Here is a 23,031-nt window from a genome sequence, read left to right as displayed (position 1 = left end):
AAGGCCCCCATACAAGTCCTATATCGCGCTTTTTGTTTATTTTGCGTCTAAGGCGGTTTCCTTAGAAATTGTATCCGACTTTACAGCTGACTCTTTTTTATTGGCTTTCCAAAGGTTCGATGGGCGCCGAGGATATGCCCAGATCGTTCATTGCGACAACGGGACGAATTTCGTCGGAGCGAGCCGCCACCTCAGCGCTCAGGAGAAGCGATGGAGGCGTTTTTCGGAGGGCCATCCACAATTTGACGCCGCTACCATGTTGTTGAACCCGCGCAGGCCTTCAACGGGGCCGGTGTGTCATGTCATCGTCTTAGTCAATGTTTTATGTTAAGATTATTTATGAATTGTTTGAAGTCTAGTGTAAGTAGGTTTGCACGGCGGGAGCGCAATAAAAGCTCGCTGTTTCGCTTAGGGTGCCCCCGCTTTGCCGTCGTAGGTTAGCTAGCCTTAGAACGAAATGTATGAATATGTATGTTAGAATAGAATCGTAAAATTGAATTCGATCGAGCACGTACCATATTTTCGTCCCGCATTTTAATTAAACCATTACGCCACCACAGTATTTCGGTATTTCTCAGTTAGCAAAAAACGAGAAGGAACGTGTGAGTCGCTTCTGGGGACGCGACTCTACTTATACCCGTACTCAGTCAGTATATACATTTTTAAGTATATGATTATTTAGAATTATAGAATTAAAAAAAAAAAATGTTACATATTACATTTTTTTGCTACATCTGTTATCTACATCTACATCTAGAATGTATATTCTACATCTAACATGTAGATTATATATGTACCATTTAGATTCAACATCTCCTCTTTTAGAGGGCACTCGCGTACATAACAAGGCAGTGTGCGAGCGAGAAAGAGAATGAGTAGCGCGAAATTTTGAAATACACTTGTAGCAGTGTGATATCACATGAGCCTGGAAACCAAATTTGGTTGCCCTAGCTCTTATAGTCTCTGAGATCTAGGCGCTCAACAAGACGGATAGACATACAGACAGACGGACAGACAGACATGGCTATATCGACTCGTCTATTGATGCTGATCAAGAATATATATACTTTATGGGGTCGGAAACGTTTCCTTCTCTGCGCTACACACATCCCCTTTTAACACAAATACAATATACCCCTTAACCCTTTTTTAGTAAGGGTATAAAAACTATTATACATTTTCAGTTGGTTTCATCAATTTACTTTTAAATATTCGAATGCTTTCTGACATTTATCCGTCCATTCGAAGTTAACATGCCTTGATAAATAAACTGTAAACTTTATTTAAATGTTCCTAGTGCTACAAGTTATACACTTTTAAATTAATACACTAGTCACAATCGGGTTTTACATGAAAAACAGTTTAACTTAACTTTAAGAAACTATAAAATTATAATTTAAATTTTAAAATACTAAACAAGTCACATTAAAAAGCAAATAATTTAAAATATTATTCTTATAAATAAATTTAAAATTTTGGTAATATATGCCTATTGAAGTTGATTTTTTAAATCATTTTATAGTGTATTGTTAAAAAGTGGTACAGTCGTACAGCCCAGATCAAGTAGTGTCTATTCGAACAAGAAAGTTTGGTTCTAAAGTTTGGATCTGTCCTGCGCGACAGATTGAAACGCGACTTCTCAAGGAGGTAAGTTAGTAAAAATAATTTTTTGAAGCTGTATTAAAATTTTATAATTCGTCCAGTTATTTATGTCCAAGTCAAATATTCTATTAGCAAAACTAGTAACGTGATCTGTTCGACCTAGTGAAAAGACGAATCTAGCTATTCTGGCTACAAGGCTACTTTCATCTTTTGCTGGCTGGCGGCGTCACACTTACAAAAAATTTCTATACCATACATTAGGCCTGGAATAATTAATGCTTTTGCAACTGTCATTCTAGTGTTGAATGACAAAAATGGTTGTGCCAAAGACAGTTGGCGTAGGACACCGTACGTCTTTCCTACAGCTTGTTTGTATTGTCTCTTCAGGAGAGAGTGTTATTAATTGTAATGCCTAAGTTATCTGTCTTATATACATAACTGATTTATGCATTGTCAATTAAAAGTTTACTTAAATTGTCCGTGTTCAGGTACTTTTTTTACTCGCCCACTTGGACACACAGGACACTTCATAATTGCTTAATCTAATACATTCATTTATTTGACTAAGGGGACGACTCACATACATTTGCACATCATCAGCGTACATATGGACATCACACATAGATAGGACTTTAAGCCTAGTACCGATCCCTGAGGAACACCACGTAAATTGACTAGAACATTAGATCTCGACTTATTTGTAATTACTGCCTGCTTTCTATTAGTTAAGTAACGTGACATCAATTTAATTGCATTAGTGGAAAGATTATATAATTTTATTAACTTGGTTATATGAATCTCATGGTTAGCCGTATCAAAAGCCTCACTAAAGTCCAGTAGCGTTAAAAAGGTTACTTCACTATTGTCCATTTTTGTTCTAATATCCTGAACTATTTTAATTATTGCTGTCGTGCAGCTTCTACCTTTTTTGATTTATTTAAATTATTATAAAATATTATTTAAAGTAATATTGGTTTCTAGAAAGATTTTATTTGTTTCTCCATTATATTTTCGACGGTTTTGGAGAAATATGGCAGTATAGAATTTTGCTCTATAGTCATTCTTCGACTTGGGTATTGGTTCTATTTTCGCTTCTTTCCACTGATCTGGGAAGTTCGAAGAGGTTATTGCTAAGACTTTACACGCACTCACACAAGAAAACTCAAACATATTAACATTCATAGACGGGACTGAACTAATATGCGGATTGCCCAAACTAACAGGAATATTTAAGTTTAAAAATTTCTGATTTAAAGCATCAACATCGAGGTCGTCGTTTATCACAGATTTAGTTTTGCCAATCCCTAAGGAATTTAATGTTTTTCAAGTTTGTCTTGTGTTTATTGCACTTGTGAATTTATTACCGTAATAGTTTCTCTTGGCATTTGATAGTAAAGTATTAACAATACGTCGGGCTGCTTTAAAAATAAGATTACAACTTTCCGTTTTATAGCGTTTCCACTTGTCATAAGCCTCATTTCTCTTTTTAATTGCACTTCTAGTTTGACTACTAAACTAAGCCGCGATGACTGGCTTTAAAGTGCTAGTTTTTAATGGTACAAATTTATTGTACAGCCAATGTTAGAGTTGATTAAATCAAGTTGCGTGTCAACCATCGGAAGGGAATATATAATGTTCCAATCGCAGAGACGGCAATCTTCAATTAACCTAGTATAGTCAATGTTTTTGAAGTCTCTGTATTGGATGGTCTGTTTGTTACTGTCAATTTGCATATCATACGTTAAAAATAAGAGATCATGAAAAAGCAGGTACTGAGACTTGGTCATATAGCAAAATGTTTTTTGGTTTGTTGAAAAAAATTACATCTAATAAAGTGTTAGTGGTCTTCGAGAAATGGTCTTCGTCGGTAAAATTGTGTTCCCAGGGTTAAGTCCAATGGACTCCATTTCATTTAGTAGATGTTTCTCTTTTAATATGTTACTATTTTGGTTCAACTGTTAGTATAATGTCCGTGTACGTCAGTGTTAGGTTAATTATTAAATCTATCAGGTTAGAGTAATCAATATTCTATTTATTTTTTCTGAACTGAAAACATTATAACCATCACATGGAATATACTAATCATTCAAATTTGGAACAAACCACGTTTCGGACACACAAATAACATCTATATACGAGTTGACAAACATAAACCGAAACTCTTCTACCTTATTCACTAAACTTTGTGCATTATTATGACACATTTTAAGACCAATTTTCCGCTTGCTCAGAATCCTAACCATTGCATGGCTGTTCGCTCTGGTTGAACTTAAGTTACCTACCATTTAATAGGAAATATAAGAGAAAACGAATTACATAATCTTGTTATGTCTATATGTTACGTCTATAAAAATTTCAAAATGCAACGAATCTTCTAGCGCTATCTGCGTCTGTTAGGACTGGGTATTTCTCTATGACGTCATATTTATTGTCGTCTGGTAAATACCTTTATCAGTACACTTATGACCTAGAATGGTTACTTCGTTTGTGAAGAATGAGCACTTTTCAGGGTGCAATTTAAGGTTGTGTTTCCTACACAAATCAAAAACGCTGGTGAGGTTTTTAATCATATGTTTCTCGGAACAGCCGATGACAATGAGGTAATCCATATACTAGAATGCCTGAGAAGGTTCGATACCTGAAAAGTCAATTGTCATCATTCTTTTTGAAGAATTCTGTAGTTTTTTATTTATACCGGTTCATCATCTTTCATTCTTATCTTTTGTTTATAAAAATTATTAGTTGATATCGATTCGGTTTCTGTTCCGAATATATCACTGTATTTGGTGCATAATTCTGTAAGAATAGTTTTGAACTGAATGGGGAAGTTTTTATCTAACTTGTCTAAAATTTCGGTCTGATTACACTACTCGACAAAATTGAAATTTTTCTTTCCGCTGTCGACAAAAATGACTTTTTCTGATAGATTTCGGGATTTAAAAATTTTTGTAGCACTTTGTTTTTTATACCCGTACTCAAAAAAGAGTTAAGGGGTATATTAGATTTGTGGTAAAAGTGGATGTGTGCAACGCAGAGAAGGAAACGTTTCCGACCCCATAAAGTATATATATTCTTGATCAGCATCAATAGCCAAGTCTATATAGCCATGTCCGTCTGTCCGTCCGTCTGTCCGTCTGTCCGTCTTGATGAGCGCCTGGATCTCAGAGACTATAAGAGCTAGAGAAACCAAATTTGGTTTCCAGACTCATGTGATATCACACTGCTACAAGTGTATTTCAAAATTTCGCCCCGCCCCCTTCCGCCCACACAAAGGACGAAAATCTGTGGCAGGCACAGTTTTAAAGATACGATAAAACTAAAAACGCAGTATCGTAGAGAATGCCCATATCTACCAGATTGCCGAATCTGAATCAGATCGGATCATAATTATAGCCAAAATGAAGAAATTAATTTTCAGTTGCTTCCCCTCCCCCTCCCGCAACCGTAAATGCGTCTCATTTTCCTTCTCGCTCGCACATTCTGCCGCGTTCAGTGCGCGAGCAACCCCTAGCGGAGGAGATGTAGAATCTAATTGGAACATGTAAAATCTACATGTTAGATGTAGAATATACATTGTATATGAGATGTAGATATCATATGTAGCAAAAAAATGTAAAATTTTTTTTATACCCGTACTCAAAAAAGAGTTAAGGGGTATATTAGATTTGTGGTAAAAGTGGATGTGTGTAACGCAGAGAAGGAAACGTTTCCGACCCCATAAAGTATATATATTCTTGATCAGCATCAATAGCCGAGTCGATAGAGCCATGTCTGTCTGTCCGTCTGTCCGTCTGTCTGTCTGTCTGTCTTGTCTTGTTGAGCGCCTGTCTCAGAGACTATAAGAGCTAGGGCAACCAAATTTGGTTTCCAGACTTATGTGATATCACACTGCTACAAGTGTATTTCAAAATTTCGCCCCGCCCCCTTCCGCCCCCACAAAAGACGAAAATCTGTGGCAGGCACATTTTTAAAGATACGATAAAACTAGAAACGCAGTATCGTAGAGAATGCACATACCTACCAGACTGCCGAATCTGAATCATATCGGATCATAATTATAGCCAGAATGAAGAAATTAATTTTCAGTTGCTTCCCCTGTCCCCCCTCCCGACGACGACAACGAAACTCATTTTCCTTCTCGCTCGCACACTCTGCCGCGTTCAGTGCGCGAGCAACCCCTAGCGGAGGAGATGTAGAATCTAAATGGAGCATGTACATTGTACAATCTACATGTTAGATGTAGAATATACATTGTAGATGTAGATGTAGATATCAGATGTAGCAAAAAAATGTAAAATGTAAAATTTTTTTTTTTTCTAAAATTCTAAAAAATCATAAGATCAAAAATGTATATACTGACTGAGTACGGGTATAGTAGAGTCGCGTCCCCAGAAGCGACTCGCACGTCCTTCTCGTTTTTCTAAAATTCTTAAAAATCATAAGCTCAAAAATGTATATACTGACTGAGTACGGGTATAAGTAGAGCCGCGTCCCCAGAAGCGACTCACACGTTCCTTCTCGTTTTTTATGGTTTAATTTTTTTTTAAAGAATTTTTAAAATCTTTTTTTTTTAGAGGTAGTGCTTCTATTTTTCACATAACTTAAGTATCTTATATTTAGTTGCATAGAACTGTTCTGACACTACCTCTGAAAAAAACATTAAAAAAATATATTTTAAAATTCTTAAAAAAAAAAATCATAAAAAAAAACAAAGTACTACAAAAATTGTTAAATCCTGAAATCTATCAGAAAAAGTCATTTTGGTCCACAGCGTAAATGTCGTGTTGACTATTGTTATTATTAGGATTGGAATCATCGTAATCATCTAATGGTTCAAATTTGATTGTGTTTAATTCAATAATTGCTTTTGTATTTAAAATTCGGGCGATCTTGTAATATTAATAGGATACTTGAAATTATTTGGTCTCAGGATGAGGCAATCATTTTCTGGTTTTAAGTCTATTTGACAATGGAATGTTTTTATGAAATCGCAAGGAATAGGAAAGTTTAAATCTACTTTATGAAAATTATGTGAAAAAGCATATTTACCTGAGAGAAATTCTATGAGTGCTAATACTTTGGAATTGGTTGAACCTTAACCAATACCTGATATTTGTGCGATATTTATACCCGTACTCTAAAAGAGTTTAGCGGTATATTTTATTTGTGGTAAAAGTGGATGTGTGCAACGCAGATGAAACGTTTCCGATCCCAAAAAGTATATATATTCTTAGCGAGCATCAATAGCCGAGTCAATATAGCCATGTCCGTCAGTCCGTCCGTCTTGATGAGCGCCTAGATCTCAGAGACTATAAGAGGTAGAGCAACCAAATTTTGTTTCCAGACTTATGTGGTATCACATTGCCACAATTGTATTTCAAAATTTCTTCCCCCGACCTCCTCCAGAAAGGGACCCGCTACTCATTCTCTTTCTAGCTCGCACACTCCGCTTCGTTCAGAGTGCTAGCGGAGTAGATGTATAATCTAAATGGTAAATGTAGAATCTGGCAGGCAATCAAAAAAGGGGCACACTAGAAGTGGTGCAAGCTAAACAGCAACCCTCTGATCACCAGTCGATAACCATTAATCGATAGCCTTGCCGAGAGTCGATGTGTGCAGGAAATCGTTTGTATCGTGTCGTTGAGAAAAGAAGAAAAATACAGTTGTCCCCTGGAATATTATAATTTCCTACATGTTATATGTGGAATATTCATTGTAGATGTAGATAACAGATGTAGCAAAAACATGTAAAATGTAAAATTTTTTTTGAATTCTACATAAATCATAAGCTCAAAAATGTATATACTGATTGAGTATGGGTATAGAGTCGCGTCCCCAGAAGCGACTCAAACGTTCCTTCTCGTTTTTTATTAAAGGCTAGCGGACCCGGCGAACGTTGTATCGCCCCATTTCATCGCCTTCAGATAAACTCCACATTGATTAATCCAACAGACTCTCAAAGATTGGCTTTGCTCTTTATTGTATGAATGCAGCTCCTCAGCGATTTGATCTTGAATAATGGAATTCAAGCTATCGACATCATATGTCTCGATACGTATGTCGATTTTCCGACAGTAAACTAATTTTTCAGCTGCGCCTTTTTATCCGTTTGTTCCACATGAAAATCATTTCTAGCGGACCCGACAGACGTTGTGCTGTCTTAACTATAAATATTGATTTCGAATTGGTATAATTAACTAAAAAATATTTTAGAAAGAAAGTAAACACTTTCTTATTATAATGCTTTAAGATAAACATTCATTTCTTTTCTCTGGCGCGTATATAAATAGTTTGGTTAGTACTCCGACTCGGGAACAGGCGACATATAACTGGCCATGCGAAAAACATTGATTTTCAAGATTAATGCCATAAACAATAAGCGACTGCCCTTGAGATTTATTTATAGACATTGCAAATGCTAGCCTCACTGGAAACTGTAACCGTTTAAAGCCGAATGGCATGTCGTTCGAAATCAAAGCAATCCATGAATCAAAACGTCTTCTCCTTTATATTTCCATTTCAAAATTATGGCTTCGATGACGCTGTTCATTATTTTTTCACCGCAAGTCGGGTGCCATTACAAAGAAGTGGCTGGTTTATATTCCGCAACATAATAATTACCGCTCCGATCTTTAGTTGCAGATTATGAGGTGGTAGTCCGGGAAATTCCATCGAATTTAAGAACTCCGTTGGATAGTTGACCACATCATCTTGGTTAGTAACGGAATCAATCGATTTGTATGTTATTAATTTGCCAGCTATATTATTTTGAATTTGGAAATTCATTTCGTTGACATCAACGTTTTTTGCAGCCAATATAACTCTTTCGCTCAACCATACATGATATTTTTAAAATTTCGAGCAATGTTTGGGAAAACCTTCTCGATGAGTTGTGTCTTTGTTTCAGTAAAGTTACAAAAATTGGTAGGAAATGTGATGTATCCAGACAATGAGTCAACAGGTATTTTTTCATTACCAATATCTAGCAATTGTTTGGAAAAAACTTCTCCAGATTGCTCCTTCTGCAATTCGACTCGCATGTTATTATTTAATTTGAGCGTTTTAACGTCTTTCCATAAAATTGATGACTTTAAACATGCGTTAAGTTCGTCGGCTGGTGTTGATCGTGGTATTACTGGTAGTGTTTGGCGAAAATATCCTGCTAATAAAATCAGTGCACCACCAAACCGGGTTTGGTTCTTTCGGAAATCTTGCAACGTGCGGTCTAATTCTTCCAATGATTTTTTGTCTGCCATCGTGCACTCTTCCCAAACTATTAATTTTCTCTGTTGCACCACTTTGGCCATCGCAGAATTTCTTGAAAGGATGCAAGTTGGTGTTTCATTTATTTGCATGTTCAACGGCAACTTGAGTGTGGAATGAGCTGTTCGACCGCCTTCCAACAACGTAGCTGCAATACCTGACGAAGCAAGTGCAAGTGCGATACCATTTTGCGCATTTTGCGCAAAAGCATTTAAAAAAAAATTCGCCAGTTTCATTGTTCACTACTTTCATTAGCGTACCGTAGACATATTTTTGTTGCTCATTTAAAAAGGGAACGTTTCTTTTAATGCTTCGGAATCATATTTCGTTTCGCGTCTCATTAAATGATTAAATGCGTCGTGCATTTGGCGATTGGGCGCTGTTCTAACTGTATTAATGCTTTGTTGGCAAGCATCAAGCACATGTCTTCAATTAAAATTAATGCTTTATTCTACATTTCTTCATTTATGTGCAAATTATCTTCGGCCATGTGATCTTTATACTAGTTCCACAAATCAATCGGTGTTGATGGGAAGCATGTAGACAAAAGTATGGCAAACAATGTTAGTATTTGTATAGCATTTGACGAAATCACAGCATCTTCGAGAGTGTGATCCCAATGAGTGTCATTCTCGAGCAGTCCTATACGTTGACATGCTTCTCTGTATATGCCGCACAATACGCCATTAACAGTTCGCAGATGTTGGAATGATGTTGGGCCACGAACATTGATTAACAGTAAACGCAAATAAAAACACTCGTCTTGGCTGGGATGCACTGTGTAAAGACGTCCTAGTGCATCTGTTGAGAATACTTGTTGGTAATTTGGAACTGGCTGTCCTTGTTTTCGTCGTTGAAATTTCTTTAATGATTGATTCGTGGCATTTCGGAATAAAGCAGTGTTCTTGCAAAGTCATCATTCTGGCACATTTCAAAGAAGCTTGTCAATGCTGTTGATGGCAGCCTCTCAATTCTTTGTAATACGTTTATCGTTGTAAGTACACCCTTTGACCATTTTCCAGATGTACGGCCAAATGAACAACAGTAGGGTATCTTTCAGGTATTGGAAATGAAAAAATACGCCACATCGCCTCATTACTACTGAGTTATCTCGTTTGAATTTTCGGCAGCAACTCCGAACACAGCCATGTCACTACCTTTGTTCACGTACTTGGAGATATATTTTATTGGTTTTAAGGAATGGCAATATTCTACATTTATGTGTGCTTTAAATGTTTTGGAGAGTAACGGCGAAAACGGAACAACCCAATGATTATCAACTTCAATGTCATGCTGATTTACTTTGATTGTTTTTGTCCTTCCGTTGTCGTCAGTGGATCGCCTGCGATAAAGTGGGTTACCATCATTTCCACTAATCGTTTCTGCTACTAATTGTCTTGGAAAGCGTTTTGAACATTTTCCATTCACCATACACGGAGAATTTTAATTTAATGTTCCACAGGGACCATGAATCATATTTATTGTAACAGTCTGATTGAAAATCCGGAATGTTTTTCCCGGAACGATGATGTGTGATGACGCCGGTCCAGCAGCTCTAGATGGGTTTTTCCTACAACGGTGGTATACGATGTCAGCGAAGATGCAACCAAAACGCAGCCGTTCAATTTAAATTCATTTAATGCACTGGTCGCAGCCAGCGATGCTAACGTTCGCCCACTCCAGAAGGGAGCCGATCGAACATGCTGGGAGGTGGCGTAACAGCGACTGAGCGTAACAATTCATTAACTCTTATACTATTATACTATACTGCTATTCTATGCTAAGTTATGATATTTTGCTGCTGCTGCTTCAACATTCCGGCCCCGTTGAAGGCCTCCGGCGCTTCAACCATCCATTGGCAATTTTGCCAGTTTTTGGACTGCTCGTTTAATAACGCCTGCGGAAGTTCGCACCTCTGCCACGCGCACTCTCCCATCTTCTCCTGCCGTCGTTGCCACCACTCGCCCTGTGGTCCACTTCTGAGGCGTGTTGTCCTCGTGAACGAGCACTAGGCATCCTGCCTCGAGGTTCGGTCCTTCTGTAGACCATTGCTGCCGCTGCTGCAGCCAGCCAGGCCAGGTAGTCCTTGGACCAGCCCTGCCAAAACTGCTGTTTGAGCGCGGACAGCATGCGCCACCGCTTCAAATACTCGAAGCCGCCCTTGATGCAATTGGCGTTGCTCTCGGTGGTATGAAACACCACTCGACGCCGTGCTGTGCTGCGTACGTCCTGAGCCGATCCTGATCCCTCCGAAATGCTGCGTGAAGCTCTTCCAATACTTGGCTCGCGCCCACGAAGTTGGTGGCGTTGTCGCTGTAGACCTTCTCCGGAAGGCCTCTCCTCCCGACGAACCTTTTGAAAACACACAAAAAACTGTCAGTTGATAGGTCGACTACTAATTCGAGGTGAACAGCCTTTGAAGCGCTGCACACGAACACGGCTACATAGGTCTTAATGGGGGGCCTGCCTCGAATTTTGAGGGACACCTGAAACGGACCGCAGAAATCTACCTCACAAATCAGAAAGGGGCGAGCTCTTCGCACTCGGTCAGCTGGCAGGTTTCCCATGATCTGTCCCATAAGGATGGGCTTGTATCGGAAACAGTGCACACAATTCCTCACGATTCTTGTGCATGCTTCTCGGGCGTTCAATAGCCAAATCTGCTGCCTTAGAAGGGAAACCATTACTTTTGCACCTGCATGATAATGAGCACGATGCAAATGGCGTAGAAACAGTATCACGAAATGCGACTTTTGCGACAGCAGTAGAGGAAACTTCGCATCGTATGGAATTTCTGCGTGCAGCAATCTTCCCCCAACACGAATCAGTCGGAAGGTGACTCCGCCGAGTTCGCTCGTGTGTATGAACGGGCTGAGTCGTTGAAGATGTGGAGACAAAATTTCCGACCTATCCAGTTTGAGGTATTCCGATCCAAGCTCACATCTTTGGACTACCTGTACCAGCCTAAGAAATGAGACCTTCAGCTCCTTAGCTGACACAACCACATCTTGACTGCGATTGCCACCTTGAATGAACCGATTCACATACGCCATGATCCGAAGCAACTTCTGAAACGACGAGCATCTTCCAATCAGCTCGATGACCTCATTAGTCTGACCCTTTGCCACAGAATGTGCTGCCACACTTTTCTTATCTTCTGACTTTTCCATTTCTGGAGACAACTCAACCTGATGAAGAAGCTGCCAATTCTCAGGACCACTAAGAAGAAAATGCGGCCCATTAGTCCACAATGAGCACATTACACCATCTACATCTGTTCCACGGGACACTAAGTCTGCTGGGTTTTGATCGGTGGGAACGTGACGCCAAATCACACCACTGGACAACTCCTGGATTTCAGCAGCCCTATTGGCCACAAACGTTGCTAGTGTGGCTGGGTCCCTTTCCAGCCAATACAAGGTGACCTGGGAGTCCGACCAAAAGTTCACGCTTTCAATTACCAACTTATCTAGCAGCAGTCGAACTTGAGACCATAGCGTGGATAGAAGAAGCGCTGCACACAATTCGAGTCGTGGAATTGATTTCGTTTTAAGAGGCGATACTCGGGACTTTGCTGTAAGAAGTCGGGATAAAACATTTTTATCGTCCTTGGTACGAACGTATATACAACATCCGTACGCATCACCTGATGCGTCAGCGAATCCGTGTATTTGGATAGTGGAATTATTGGCAAGACCGATAAAGCGAGGTATAGAGATTTTGTCCAAGTCGAATAAATTCTGCTTGAACCTGTTCCAACTCGTATGCAGACTCATGGGAACTGACTCATCCCAATCCAACTTTTGTCTCCACAGATGCTGCAGCAAGATCTTTGCCCTGGTAATTAAGGGACATAGTAACCCTAATGGGTCGAACAATCGCGAAGCAACTGACAATATGTTGCGCTTCGTAGGGGGTAATGAATCAAAGGAGTCGTCCAGCTGATAGTGAAACAAATCAGTTTGCGGATTCCAACGAATTCCGAGTGTTTTAATGGAAGCGGAAGGGTCAAACTGAAGAGACTTTTCCTGGCCACTATCGGACAGCAGATGGGGATGATTTGACGCCCATTTGGCCAACATGAAACCCCCCGCTTCCAGGACCTCACTCACTTCCTGCCGAATTCTTCCCAGTTCTTCCAGACTATTTGCTCCTGTCAGCATATCATCAACGTAAAAGTCATTTGCTATGACTTGCGAGGCCACAGGATGGGACTTAGCATAGACTTTTGCTAGCTCAACGAGACAGCGGATGGCCAGAAATGGAGCTGAAGCTGTCCCATACGTGACCGTATTCAGGCGATAAGTTTGCACGTCAATATTTGCTTTCTCCCTTCAAAGAATCAATTGGAAATTTCGATCTTCTTCAGCAACCTGCACTTGCCTATACATCTTGGAGATATCCGCTGTAAGGGCAAAACGGTTTAATCGAAACCGTGCAAGAGTTGCAAAAAGCTCCCTCTGAATAGTGGCTCCCACCATCAAAGTCTCGTTTAAAGAGATTGAAGTTGAAGTTTTACTCGATGCATCAAACACTACACGGAGCTTGGTGGTGCTACTATCAGGTCTCAGGACACATTGATGCGGAATATAGTAATGGTGTCCTGGAGGAGTGCCTGGAAGCAATGACATGTGACCAAGGTTGAGATACTCTTTCATAAACTCCATATACATGTCATGCAGGTACTGATCACTTGCGATTCTGCGTTCCAGGGAAAGAAAGCGGCGTTTTGCCGTCTCGAAAGAGGAACCCAAAACCTTGGGATTCATTTTAAACGGCAACTTTACTTCGAACCGACCCGACTCAAGCCTGCGTGATGTCTGCTTGAAGTTGCGTTCGCAAGCCAACTGTTCAGCTGTATGTACAGCCTTCGACTTCTCTGGGACATGTTCCAATTCCCAAAAGCGCTCCACCAGAGAGTCGAGAGAACACGTATCGCTACCAACAGCGTTATTGCATACAACGTCCTGTTTTGATGCAGTATATTTTCCCGAAACAATCCAGCCCAACAACGTTTTCTGGATTGATGGATGTTCGGAACTTGGCTTTATTTGGCCCACACATATCAATTCGAAGAAGGTTTCTGCCCCTAGCAGTAAGTCGACCTTAGCAGGCTTGAAAAAATGTGGGTCTGCCAGCTCAAGGTTTGCTGGAATATTCCACTGGGCGAAATTTACGACATGGTCGGGTTGGTATGTGGAGATTGAACGTAAGACCCAAAAATCGGTTGAAAAATGATGAGCGTTGACACGAGATTGGACGGACGTGTGAACCTTGTTCTTTACGACGGACGAACTTTTTCCAACAGTTGTGATACTAATGCATGACTCGTCACGGTGCAGGCTTAGGCGCTGTGCGAGATCCTCGGAAATAAAATTTATCTGGGAGCCGGAATCCAGCAGCGCCCTAGCATATTGGAACTGTCCGAACCGATCTTTCACCTTTACTACTGCCGTCGCGAGAATCACTTGGTCAGTACTCGCCACATGACTCGAGTAGGCTGTTGGGTTTTCAGAAACGGAGGGCTGTTCTACAGGAGCCGAACCAGACGTACTTTGCTGTGACTGTACCCCGTATCGGCGATCTGACTTTGCACAGGAAAAGGAAGACTTCGTGTGTCCTTTGCCTATCTCTGATTTGCCTTTTCCCTTACTCCTTGTAGACTCTTCAGCTGACAGATGCTGATAACGCCGATTCAACTGGGATGCGCAATCGGACCACGACGGCAATTTGTCGTAATCCAATTGCTCTTTGAAGCGCGATTTTGTAGTATGATCTATTTGGACATTGCTATGTGAATCAGCATTGCACTATTTATGTCCTTTCTCACTTCCTAACGACTGCAGAGAGGAGTAGAGGGCAGATACCGTGTCAATGAGGGATCTCAGGCATGAAGCAGAGGGTCTTGTTATTTGGGGAATGTCGAACAACTGCGAAATGGTGTCGAAAAAGATTAAACACTTGTTATCGTAAACATTCTTTAAGCTCTCCAGAGCCTTTTCATAATTGCTCTCAGAGATTTGGAACGCCTTCACTGTGCCCAATGCAGCATCAGTGAGACAAGCCAGCAAGTGGTTAAACTTTTCTACGTTCGTTAATGATGGGTCGCTATGCACCAAACTCTCAAACAGGCTTATGAAGTTTTTAAATTCGGAATGTTTTCCACTAAAATGACACTGATCGCCGCGATCGTTCCTATGTGCTCGCTGACTCTCAGGTACGTTTACTGCGGACATATACATAGCCCTCGTAGTAATACACACATCCTCGACCATTGACCTTAAATCGTTGCTGGGATTCAACAAATCCACATCTGCCTGAATGTCCATTAACTTGTCGCAATAATTTTCGATCAGTTCTAACCTGCACTTAATTTGAAGCGGGTCAAACGAAATTGTTTTTTCCTCGAAAGCCGTTTTCTGTCGCCTAATGTCGTTCATCACCTTGTCGTGTTTCTGCATTGCGGTCAGTAACTTTTGGCTGAGCTTGGACCCTACTTCCTTGGCCGCGAATTCCTTCTCTTTTTCACTCATTTTTGACACGATTACTCAAATTAATACAGTCAAAAGCTAATGCGCAGGTTTTCGCACGGTTCAAACAAGCTGATATGAGGGTGAGTATGCTGTATTCAACGAACTTTTTTTTTTTTTAACCAAACACCAAACCAAACGAACAGAGAAGTTCCCCAAAAACTCTCTATTGGCGGGTTAGAACAGCGCTAGCAACGTTACCGCGTTGCAGAATTATGATGCCAACGCACACAACCGAAACCGCCAGAGTTTATTATCCACAATAAATTACAAAAACACCGACAACAGAAATGTCTAAAGACTATGTCTCGGCTTTAATGGGTTAATGCGGCGACAGCAAGAGCGACGAGAAAAATTATGCTTTCAGCGCACACAACCAAACGCCGCCAAACTATGCACAATTTGGCGCAACTATAGCGTTACCGAAGCCAACAGACCACCAAGAAGCGGTACTTGATAAAAGAGAATTGACAATAGAGGCAATGACCGTTCCGTTGCTTTTGATTAGCGAGTACAGTCGGACCTCAATATGATGTACACTTTTTTATTGAGTTTCCACACATAAATAATTATTTGATATTTCTGGCTAGTTCACTTCGGTTGATTTTATTTGGGCTATGTTTTATTAAATTGGTATTCCAATTCATGCAGTGCCAGAAAATAAGGGCAACCGGCTATGATGCTTAATAGGCACACACGACTCACAAATTTGTGGATTGATTGCACTCAATTTTTTGACACTAGAATACCTGTAGATTCGGCATTGAATTTTCCGAAGAACTTTCCTTAATGCGATGCTTCACCAGATGTCGCAGACCAGCCAGCTAGAGCTTTATTCGCACAAAGACTAAAAACCAGTAACTTGTGCCGAGACGACGAAAGTGCACTGTTAACTGGTTTTGTCTTGCGAATTTCCACGAAATGCTTATAACCGATGTCCCTCCTCGGGCGCCAATGAAAATCCGGAATGTTTTTCCCGGAACGATGATGTGTGATGACACCGGTCCAGCAGCTCTAGATGGGTTTTTCCTACAACGGTGGTATACGATGTCAGCGAAGATGCAACCAAAACGCAGCCGTTCAATTTAAATTCATTTAATGCACTGGTCGCAGCCAGCGATGCTAACGTTCGCCCACTCCAGAAGGGAGCCGATCGAACATGCTGGGAGATGGCGTAACAGCGACTGAGCGTAACAATTCATTAACTCTTATACTATTATACTATACTGCTATTCTATGCTAAGTTATGATATTTCGCTGCTGCTGCTTCAACACTGATATAACAATGGATCTTCATCGTTATTAGGAATTTCCGCAGATATCACATCGTCGATTTTATCTGGTATTATCCTCTCTAAAAACCAAATGAGGATGTGTGCATGTTGTAATCCGCGTTTTTACCATTCGACTGAATACATCCAACAGCGCGTTTCGCAGAATACACGATGCTTAACAATGTAATCCATGAAAGATTTTAACTTTCTTTTGAACACCCTTGCGTTAATGTCGTGGCGATCAATGGGTGATTGGCCATGAAATAATTCTTGTCTAACTTCTGTCCACTTTGGATTACATGTGAACGTTATAAACAAATCTGGTGTGCCATAATGACATACGACATAGCATCCTGAGAGTATTCATGCATATGGGCAGTTCCTATCTGGCGTTACGTTACATTCGTACGACAAAATGTTGGAAAAAATAGTCAAAAAGCTGAAATTTGGAAAAAAGATTATCCTCGTTGAATATAATTTGGTTAGACCTACATTCACCAGAAAAGTGGAAATAATCGAGCGTACGGTTTTAAAGATATAAGCCAAAGTATGACCTAAAAGTGCGTTACATAAAACAGAAGTGGTTTTCGAGGTTGGGGTACAAAATGGCAAAACTCTGCGAATTGGATAGGGCTATCTGTATAACATTTTTTGTGCTAATAAATGAAGTATTGAGAGTTAATTTTCAAACTTATTAAATGTAAAAACTTTTCCTGTTTTTTTGTTAAAAATCCGCGGAGGCATCTGGCGAACGTTACTGGCGTTACGTTACCAAATTCCGCGATTATAAAAGCCTAAAAATATACTGTTAGCCATGGTTCGACCAACGTTCTGATAATGGTTTTAGGTAGTTTAATATATTAGAAAGACTTTAAGGAGAAACTTTTGTCAAGAATCATCTTCTTCCTAGGAGATAATAGTAAAAGAAAACATGTCTATAAAAATACCAGAAAATACCAAAAACGTGAACTTTTGCTTATTTTCATAGGTTTTAGGATGAAAGTTAATGAAATTATATGTGAATAAAGTAAATTAGTTACCTTTCAATAAATTTAAAAAAAAATATCCGGAAAAAATTATATAGAAATCGGTTTTTATTGACTTTTTATGATTTTTGGCCTGGTGGACCTTTTGGCGGAACTGCCCATATGTCGCGTACCCATCTTCACCTTGCCAAAATAAGATAGGATATTGTAACGCATCATATGATCGATGTGTTTCGGATACACGCTGCAGTTGATTGCTACGCCGATGTAAAACAATGTCTCGGTTTTCTAAATTTTTACCCACGACGACAATAGCGACTTCGTCAATTGTTGGCACACTTAAACGTCTCAGCTTTGACGACAATTCTGTGGTTATCAGACGGCATGCGGTCCAATGCTGAATCGCCCATAAATTTAATTTGCAAAAATTTTGAGTTTGGTTTTGAATAACTTTTGTTGCGCCAAATGACGTCATCGGAAAGCAATCATTATATTGCTGGATATGAGTAAAAAAATGATTAGAATATGGCCCATTTCCTGAAACCAATGAATGTAGTGGCTCTGGTGGCGGTAACAATGGTATCAATTTGACTTGACCGCTCGCGCAACACAATCCAGTAGCTTCATTTGTAAACTTAAATGCCTTGCAGTATTGGCACACAACGTTCATTTGTCCAATAGCAACGATTTCCTGTGAACTGTAATCTATTACCACGTTATAATTGAATGCAGCTCGATAGGGGTCTAAAGCAAGATTTCTATGTTGTTGATTTAGATTCCATCCATTCCGTTCAACTTCATTCCTCGCTTCGCGTTGCTCGTCGGTTTGACGTACTCTTCTATATCTGTGACTTGCAGAATTGTGAGTTTTGCGACTTAAGCCTGTACGTCTAATTGCTGGCATTTTTAAAAACGAAAATTCCTTTGTAAATTAAAGAAAACTATTGCAACGCATCATATGATCGAAGTGTTTCGTATACAAAGCTAGCTTTTCTACTGAAAGGTCTCTCTGTCAAAGCTATAACCATTTGTTTACGTTTTTTGCAGCCAATATATCGGGGATTCTAGACCCTAAGACCTTCTCCTGACAATAACAAACACAACAAAAAAAATTTTAGAGAAATCGGTCGAGCCGTTCATGCGTGATGCCGTGAAAAAGGGAAATAGGGATTCATTTTTATATATATCGATTTAGAACTGATCTTCAACTATGACAATTGCCTCTTCGCCTACTTCCATAAAAGAACCAAATACAAAATCACTTTTTCCGCGATCGGATGTTGGTTTTTCCAAAATGTTCTTTCAAAAAACAAATACGAGCAAATACGGCCCAGCCGTTTTAAAAATTAATTTTTTTTGGCGATCGATGGTTTTTTCTTTCGTAAAAACATTCTTCAGGCAAATACGAAAAACTGAATAAAAATGTAAACCAAATCTGCCCAGCCGTTCTCACGTGATGATGGACATTCTTATTTTTAAAACTGGATCTGAAAAATTTGGTCTGTGCAACAAAAATTGTGAATTCCTCCGAACAGCTGTGGCAGCCCGATTTGGTTATAGATAAATCTCTGTTAAATATAACAGATGTCTTTTTGTATGAGCTGGCACTAACGCGTGGGTATAACAGCAGTAAATTTGGCGCTTAACTGTAGAATGAGCAAATTAAACAAATATAATAATACATTTTGTTATTAATTTTATTTTCAAATAGAAAGAAAATGTTCATTGAAATGAGATAAATCTTTTTTAAATTACTGATCATTTCTGTGAAAATCCATATTGTTATACTCGTAGTTGTTCCCTTAAAAAAAATTATTGGTACAGTGAAATGAAAATTATTGTTTTAAAATTTTATAATTATGGTAAACAAATGTATTACTATACTTAATAGTGCGTAGTGCCTCCACGCCTTAAAATAACTTCAGCCAAGCGTTTATTTTTTAGGGTGTTCTCGTCGCCTATGTTCTATGGCCTATTCTTCAATAACACTAGCCGCTAAGATTTTTTACTTACTTTTGCACGCTTTTAATGCACAAAAATGATAGAAAACAAACATTTTCTCAACCTTTTTTTTGCGTTTCGATAGCATTTTGTTAGCTTTCTGCTTAGTGCTAATGATGGGGTTCATCGAGGTTTAGTTTTAATAATAGTTTTAAAAAACATGCAGTCGCAGTCGTTCTAAAAATATAAGTCGAATTTGGCTTGATCTCGTAAAATGCAAAAATCTGCGAATTGGAACGGAATATTCTAAGGCGATAAATTTATTTTAAAAAGTATGTCGCATATTGACTTTTAAATTTGATCAAAAACGAATTATAAATGTTACTCCAGTAATCGTTGACTTTCTTTGCTACTTTTGTGGGCTGGCAGTTTTTGTCTGACGTAACCTGGCGTAGTCATAAAATAGAAGGAGAAGTGTGCAAAAAGGCAGATAAAGATGGCGACCTAAAAGATATAGACTTAAGGCTTGAATAGGTGTTGGCATATTCTTGCATGTGTGAGTGATAAGCTTAAAAGAGAAGGTCATGCCACGCACCAGGGAACGTTTTGCACACAAAGTGGCACAAGAGGACGATGAAGACACTGTGAGGATTACCGATATTAATCTCCGACAAGTATTAATGTAGCTTTCTATCGAGTATATTCAAATAAAATTATTTCTATTAGTTTTAAAAAAATTTAATTAAGTAACGTTCACCTCACGTTCTTCCATGAATCACTTCATGTTTTTTTTCTTAAACAACCCATTACTCCATTATATATGTCTAATAACATTTATAAAAAGAAAAGATAACAAGCAATTTATTTAACTTCTGTGGATCGCTTTTAATTTTTTTGATATATCGGTTACGTTTTTCACTTGTTTTAGCCATCTGCAAATAATTATTTGCAGGTACAAAAATGTAAAGTAAAAGTTAAAAAAAAAAAACAGTACTTACGCTCGCAAGGGTACGGTACTTTGAAAATCAAAATAATAGGTTTGGTTAATAGTAACACCAAAGTTTTTTATACTAAAATTAGTTAATTGAACTTTTTTTTCGGTCTCTTTGCATTTTTCTCTTCTTAATAGATTGCAATAAAGAGTTTTGGTAGAAAGAGTGCAAACATAACAAATGTATGTTTTGCCTGTAAAATATTTATATATAAAAAAGTAGCTAAAAGTGAAACAATCACATTTTTTCAATTTTTCGGGCAAAATTACTCATGATATGCAAGTACATTTAAAAAAATATTTGCGTCGTTACAAAAGCTTACCAATTTTAAATAATTTTGAAAAAAAAACTATAAGTGAGAGTTCCAATATTTATTTTGACCAGATTTACTATAGATTTCAAAACCAACCAAGAAAACCTACTACACCTAGAATTCCAACGCAGTTAGAATTCGGTTGGAATGGACTTCTGTGTCACCCCGATAGAGAAAGCAACCATACATACATATTTTTAGAATCATGTCAGAAAGATAAAAATTCTTGAAACGCTTAGTCGCTCTATGAAAGTTTTCTGTAGTTTATAAAAGATTAAAAGATAATACATATCGCTGCGAAGGTTTCTAGTTCTCCTGTCATAGTCTTGTAAACAGACCGTGAACGTAGTCTATGTTTTAGTAGAAAATAAAAGCTATATTGTGAAAAAAAATGATCCTTTTTGTTTTTACTATTTCTACATGTTTGCTACCGATCGTTCATAATGGATATTTTAGGCCTTCCTATCAAGTGCAATTACACAGCAAAAATAATTCAGGATATTTACTGGAAAATATATGCTATGGAAATATTCTGCAAAGTCATATTGTCTTAACGGCAGCGTCGTGTTTATTCGCTGTTTCTGAATTCCCATATAAAACAAATCTCATTCAATTAGATAAACTATCAGTATCTTTTAAAAGAGAAGACATGCATGAGTTTATAGTTTTTGTTAGCAGCATTCATGTTTATGATAAATTTAATTATTTTACAATGGATCATGACGTTGCTCTGCTAAATCTAAGCTCACCACTTCCATTGTCACTGCGTGATGACGTCAAGTGGATTTTATTGCCGGAATCTGTAATAAATAGGGAAACTGGCTTAGGAGAAGTGACTAATGTGAGTATGAACTTCTTTTTGTTATTTTTTTTTTATTTAGATTGTATTACAGGCTGAAAAAACTCAAACCTTCTATTTGCTGCAGGCCTACACTAACTTTCTTACCTATATTTGTCCTTTTCTAATATGCATCATCCGTTTTTATACACAGTTTTTACAGAAGGAAACGTTTCCGAACCCATAAAACGTAAAAGACTGAGCCGATTGTAGACATAGTTTTGTTTTTGCCTCATACCTTTTGACAAAGTGCAAATTATACAGACATATGTGTAGCAATTAAAGGTTAGAGGTAGGAACTAAATTGATTCCATTACAAAAAAAAATTTTGAAAATTACCATAATCAATCTGACTGTTGTAACTAAAAGCACCACGCATCATTTCAGCCAAAACAGCACGACGTATTCGTGATCGCCGTGCAAGATTCACTACAGGTACTGGGTGAACAGATCTATTTTAAGTTCACGCTGCGATGCATTAGCTTGTGCGCGCGCGTTAATCTGCAGTCTGTGATCGCCTTAGTAATGCCACATCATTTACATTACGCGTTCGCTGACCTATATTTGCCTTCATATAAAAAAAAATAAATCAAATTAAAAACTAAATGGCTACAATTCAAGACAAACCGTTTGTATGAATGCACTCAATAATATGTTTAAAAATATAAACACAACAAATCAATAATTATCGCACCGCATGAATGACATATAAATACATGCTTGCACTATTAACACTGAAAAAAGTTTCAGTTTGAATTCATTTGTTAAAAAAATGTGATAAATAAAGAACCGCTCGACCGATTTTGTGAAATCTTCACATAAACCATCTACTAAATAGTCCGGACAAAGCCCGTTCTTGAGTTATACAATTTCAACGAACCTTAAGTTCCAGCAAATCTACAAATTTTTTGTAGAAGAACCCTGGACAGGCTGATGCATAACCAAGCCTGAAATAAGGTATCTTACAACTGTTAAAAGTGTATTTCAAAACGAAAATCTGTGGCAGCCACAATTAAAAAGATACGATAAAACTAATAACGCAGTATCAAAGAGAATTACCATATATGTAGTCCCGGGTTTTCCGTAGTTATTAGTTTAATTGAAGAACCCGCTTTTTGGCTTTTTCCCACCTTTGTCCAGAACTATATTGATTGCCTTTTCTTGTTTGACTGTCATCGCGACACTCCTGCTTATTATGCGGCTCATCTCCGCAATTAAAACGCTTCTTATCTTTTCCGTCTCTTTCCCTAACTCTTTTTCGTCCTTGTGTGAGTCAATCTTCACTTGTGGTC

At 38.5% G+C, this 23,031-nt stretch overlaps 2 long non-coding RNA genes across 4 annotated transcripts; one reads left to right on the top strand and one right to left on the bottom strand.

The window, feature by feature from the left end:
- The first annotated feature begins 8,106 nt into the window (after positions 1 to 8,106).
- On the top strand, positions 8,107 to 10,301 carry LOC111080144. 2 transcript variants are annotated; one of them, XR_002608445.2, is made up of 3 exons: positions 8,107 to 8,316; positions 9,372 to 9,859; positions 9,926 to 10,301. It is a non-coding gene; the product is annotated as an uncharacterized LOC111080144 (long non-coding RNA). The 2 variants fall into 2 exon arrangements; XR_002608446.2 differs by having other exon boundaries at positions 9,914 to 10,301.
- Positions 10,302 to 21,566: 11,265 nt separating this feature from the next.
- LOC111080145 lies at positions 21,567 to 22,473 on the bottom strand. Of its 2 annotated transcripts, none has more exons than XR_002608447.2 (4): positions 22,367 to 22,473; positions 22,079 to 22,307; positions 21,848 to 21,977; positions 21,567 to 21,701 (listed from the first exon to the last, which is right to left on the bottom strand). It is a non-coding gene; the product is annotated as an uncharacterized LOC111080145 (long non-coding RNA). The 2 variants fall into 2 exon arrangements; XR_002608448.2 differs by having other exon boundaries at positions 22,079 to 22,297; positions 22,367 to 22,464.
- Between the last annotated feature and the right edge of the window lie 558 nt (positions 22,474 to 23,031).

Source organism: Drosophila obscura, unplaced genomic scaffold (genome assembly GCF_018151105.1).
Source record: "Drosophila obscura isolate BZ-5 IFL unplaced genomic scaffold, ASM1815110v1 contig_9, whole genome shotgun sequence".
Classification (NCBI taxonomy): domain Eukaryota; kingdom Metazoa; phylum Arthropoda; class Insecta; order Diptera; family Drosophilidae; genus Drosophila; species Drosophila obscura.
Note: the sequence above shows the minus strand (reverse complement) of the source record. Positions and strands in the feature narration are given on the sequence as shown.